The sequence below is a fragment of the Salvelinus sp. IW2-2015 genome, unplaced genomic scaffold (assembly GCF_002910315.2).
Source record: "Salvelinus sp. IW2-2015 unplaced genomic scaffold, ASM291031v2 Un_scaffold1221, whole genome shotgun sequence".
Taxonomy (NCBI): Eukaryota; Metazoa; Chordata; class Actinopteri; order Salmoniformes; family Salmonidae; genus Salvelinus; species Salvelinus sp. IW2-2015.
In genome coordinates, this window is record NW_019942785.1 from 301,214 (window position 1) to 306,656 (window position 5,443).

At 44.6% G+C, this 5,443-nt stretch overlaps 1 pseudogene; it reads right to left on the reverse strand.

Moving 5' to 3' along the window:
• Window positions 1-202: 202 nt before the first annotated feature.
• Window positions 203-5,443, reverse strand: part of LOC112070110 (noelin-like) — a 24,220-nt pseudogene continuing 18,979 nt past the window's right edge.

Here is a 5,443-nt window from a genome sequence, read left to right on the forward strand (position 1 = left end):
GTAAGACCCATGATGTGGTCTTATGGTCAGTCAAGCACACACACAAACAAAGACACACACAACAACCTGATCCTGACAGACACATGCGCTGTTACCATAACCAGGGGTCTGCAACCTGTGGTTCTACTGTAGAGCCCCGTGGGGCTCTTTAACTGCCCCTTTGTGCCTCCATGACGATCAATAATTCAAGCTGCGCGAGGAATGAGCTTAGAACAAAGATTCTCTGTTTATTGACACAAATCATTAACTATCTCATCTCAGGTACAACACACGTCCAGCAAAAGCACAAAAAGAGTGAAAAGCCATTGTCCTCTGCAAGGGTTTTTTACATTTAAACAGCATTATCCTTTGCTAGGTGAGTGGGAGGGGGAGATACATTTAACAGCATTACCCTCGACTAAAGGGATACTTTAGTTAACAGAAGAGGGCGATTCAGTTGAAGAGAGAAGAGCCGTAGGACTGAACCCATGTCTCCAGGATACATTACTTGATATATTCTATTGTTTTGTATTCTTCTGAAAGAAATGAGCTGTATATGAGATAGGTTCCTCCCACACGGTCCAACTAAACATAGACAGAGAAGCAAAGCCGGTGCCAACAGCAAGGGGGTGATACAAGAACATAAAAAAAAAGTGAAAAAGCAAACATTTTTGCAACCAACCCCCCCACATCCCTCTCTTTTATAGGTACAGCATCATATAGCAAAAAGACATTCAGAAGGTAGCAGACCAGAATGGTAAAAAACACTCATGCAAATCAAGGCTGTTTTACACAGAGTCACAAACAGGAAAGTCTTTGGCCGGGATTCAATCCAAGAGGCACGCTGTGGCGCAGTTGACAACGCGGCTTTTAAAGCCAATGTTCCCGCGTTTGCAGAGATTGCATTCACTGAAAACGCTGCGGATATTGACTCAATTGGAAATTCCCTTTAAATGTCAAGCGCGCTACTACACAGCTTTGATTGAATACCGACCTACTTCTCGTACAGTACAACAGTGTGCCCCAACAGTCAGTGCCTTCAGGGAGCGTATTCAAAAATCGCCTCAGGGTAGGAGTGCTGATCTCGGATCCGATTTGCCCTTTAAATCATAATGAATAAGAGGGGGGACCTGATCCTAAATCAGAATTCCTACTCTGAGACACTTTGTGAACACAGGCCCAGGTCTTCTCATGGATGTTGATGATGTTGTTGTTTACTTGTTTACAGACTTCTTTATTTGCTACTGAAGGGATAGAATGTGTGTGTGTGTGTGACAGACGGTGGTTGTAGGCTCTGTGGTCTTCTGCACACCATATGCTGGTTCACCCCACCATTCTCCAAATAATGTCCCAGTTCTCCCTGTTTTACGAGGTTCTCCCAATGTTTCCCCTTATCTGTCCGAAGGGCGAGGTTCTCCCTCTCTGTCCGGGGGCCAATGGGGGGTCCTGGTTGGCAAACAGTTTATAACCAATCCCATAGTCCTTTGCTAGGACCCCACTGATCCCCATAGAGTAAAGTCCAGGAGAGAGAAGGGAGAAGGGAGGAGGGAGTGACAGTACTTCCAGAGACAGACACAGAGCCGCAGAGACAATCTTCCATGATGGTTACTATCCATTATTTAAAAAAGAAAGGCGTGATATTTTTTTGGCATCTGTTATTTTCAGTCCAATATATAGTTTTGAACTCTAGATGTATCATGTTCCCTTCCTTTTTAGTAAACAGTTCTCTTTTTAATTTCAATCGATGTGCACATTAATTCACGTTGTAGTTCCAGTCATGGTTGATGTAATCTCTCTAAAGACAGTCTTATGATATTACATACTGCATATGCTGCTCTTTCCATAAAGTCTTTCTCTTATAGATATACAGTATATTCAAATATAAGATGATCTCTCTCTCTATTCTCTATATAGTATATTGTAAATAGTCCTGTCTCCATGGTTACAATTCCTGTGAGCTGATGACATGGAATAGTGTGACATTGTACAGAACCTGGTGTCCGTTGTTCCATGCGTAGAGCGCACGGTCCCGAGGGTTGTAGTCAAGCATGGAGATATGGGAGTACTTGTTTTGGAAGGCGATGTCTATGTACTCGTACGTGGAGGAGTTAGTGCTGTAGGCGTAGTACACCTTGGTCCCGCCAGAGTAACCGTTGGTAACATAGAGAGTACCACAGATCATGAAGGCTTCGCCGGCGCTCCTCTTGGGGTGGTTGGTAGTCCAGCTCTTGATGATCTGAAGCGTGCTGGGGTTGAGCTTGCTGATGACGATGTTTCCAGCGTTCTGATTGGTGGCATAGACAGCCCAGAGCCCACCCTCATCCACCATGAGGTCGATGTCGGAGTGGCCGCCCCAGGCATAGTGATACATGTTGTTGTAGCCGGCGTTGTCCAGCTGGCGTGACTTGCTAATGGCGGAGGTCTTGAAGTCGAACTTGATGATGATGTGGCTCTGGAATTTGTTGAAGTAAATGGAGCCGTTGTAGACCACCTGACCTGTCCCGGACCACGGATGGGGGAGGCGGTGAGACGTGAAGTTGTCCGTCGTCATGAAGTCCGCCATGGACTTGTACTCCCGCACGAAGCGGTTGTTGTGGTAACCGTCCATGTACCACACCTAACAGATGGAGATACAGACGAGTAGAGAGGAGAGAGTAAATATTAACTCAGTCGGTAGCAACTTTATAATACAAACAAGATAAAACACACCCTGCAGTCCTGTTAAAACCCTCCTATCAAACTCCTCAATGCACCATTATGTAGATGGGCGCTATATACATGTGGATCACGCATAATTTCACACTGTAAATCATATCACGCTGTCAACAGAAAGCCTAATTAAATGGGATGCTTGACTCGGAGCAGAGCTCCTGCCTTCTGCTTCAGAATACAAACAGTCAGGAATGACAGGCAGCTGCAGGTGGAGGCAGGCCGGGGTTGGGGATGAGCCCAGCCCCACAGGGATAATGCGGATCATTCCGGATAAAAGGCTAATCTTTTTTCACCTGTGGCTTGGCATTAAGGAAGCTTCCGGGGTACCTGCCTAGACCATTTCCTCATTGGTTTTTTTTGGTTCTGTTTTTTAACTAGGCAAGTCAGTTAAGAACAAATTCTTATTTTCAATGTTGGCCTAGGAACAGTGGGTTAACTGCCTTGTTCTGGGGAAGAACGACAGATGTTTTACAGAGAGTACACAGTGGCAGAATAACTGACCACCGTGACTGACCCCAAGTTAAGAAAATCCTTGACTATGTACAGACTCAGTGAGCATAGCCTTCCTATTGAGAGGCCGCCATAGGCTCTCGCCATGTGCACACTGCCCACAAAATGAGCTACACTTCCTAACCTCCTGACAAATATATGACCACATTAGAGATACATATTTCCCACAGATCACACAGACCCACAAAGTCAAACATTGATAAACTCCCATATCTGTTAGGCGAAATACCGCTGTTTGCAATCACAGCAGCAAGATTTGTGGCCCGTTGCCATGAGAAAAGGGCAACAAGTGGAGCACAAACAGCATTGTAAATAAAACCTATATTTATCTGTCTTCCTGGTACCATTAGAACACATTACACATGGTCTCATGGATACATAGCACACATGCATAGCACATATTTTACCATCCAGTTTAGCTACCTTGCCTTTAAATTATTATCTTGCCTTACTGTACACTCTCAGACACTCTCACACTACCTTGTATCTCACAAGCAGCATGGTCCAACGTTACACAGAGAAACCAGAAGTATAGAACAATACCAGGGAGACCCACATATGTAACATGTGCAGTTTTCCATCGATGTACAGATGATATTATGACTATGACGGTCATGTATGTTTATGTTTGCGTGTGCTTTATGTATTTGTGCTATAACCTCTAAACCCCAGATCTGCATACAGATCCATGTGTACGTTTTAAAGCCATATAAACATTTTGGCTGACAAATAAACATCTTGGCTGACACCCTCCCTTCATTAACGACCTTGCTGTCTGGGCTCGGGTGTAAACCATGCATTTATTCTCTGCATTTGCATTTGAATGTGTTTTAGTAATGAAAGCTTCGTCTGTCTATTCCTCCAACAGATGCCCAGCCCAGGAGAGCTAACTCAGACATGGCCGTTTAGTAGAAGGACAGACAGACAGACAGACAGACAGACAGACAGACAGACAGACAGACAGACAGACAGACAGACAGACAGACAGACAGACAGACAGACAGACAGACAGTCAACACCCGGTGTTCCTAACCACCCAACACAGCCGACGATTATCTGGAGACAACACAGTCCCACTGGATCTGGAGATGGCCACCAGGAAAGGGCCATGGAGGCAACCGTGCATGGGCAGAGAACCAAGGAGGGGAGTCTTCAAGAGAACCAGCAGGAGTGGCCAGAGAACCACACAGGGGGTGCCAGACAGAGAAGGCGCTAGAAGGAGCAATTCAAGATAGAGCGTCTAGAACAGACACGCTAGCAGGGCTTAGCAGACAGAGCTTACCAAGAACAAGAAAAGGCCGAGGCATCCTGAAGAGAATTAGATGGGGTAACGAATGTTTTTAAACATCTATTCATGTTTTATGCACTGTAATTATATTATGGTTGTCACTGAGGTTAGAAGAAAGCATCTCACTTTATTATTAAAGTGAATATAGTACTGGGCTTTAGAACAGATGGAGGGGTTTAGTGTCACTGCAACACACCGATGTAAAGTCTAATATACTGATATCTTACTGGACTGGCTGCAGAGTAAAGATTATACCCAGCATTTACATGTAGACGTTGCTGGGTCGTTTACGATACGCGCATGCAGGCTAACTCGAAGATAAGCGAACTCAGGGATAATATCTCAACCTGAGTTATTGAATGTGGGCTCTGGGCTATTAGTACAGGCTAGCTGTCCGGACCCAATAAATCTCTCAGTGCTAAATCTCTATTTATAACAGTCATCATATCACACTGTGCTAACGACTTTTTGTGCTTCTCTACGAAACTCACCATTATAGTCTCCTCAAGCCACGAAGTATGAGCTCAGGAAATCATTACCTTAAATGTAGCTGGGCTTCTAGACGCTACCGAGGTTCAGGAAATCCTTACCTTATATTAGCTGGGCCTTTAGACTACTGAGGTTTCAGGTATATCTCTTACTCTTATTATTTGTAACCTGGGCTTTGACGCTACTCGAGCCTCAGGAAAATCATTCCTTAAATTTAACTGGGCTTTAGGACGCTACGACTCAGGAAGGAAATCAATTACCTTAATGTAACTGGGCTTTAGACGCTACTGAGCTCAAGGAAATCATTACCTTAATGAAGCTGGGCTTTAGACACTACTGAGGTAAGGAAAATCATTACCTTAAGTAGCTGGGGCTTTAGAGCTACCAGTGCAGGAATCATTACTTAATGTAGCTGGGCTTTAGATGCTACCGAGGTCAGGAAATCATTAAGCCTTAATGTACGCT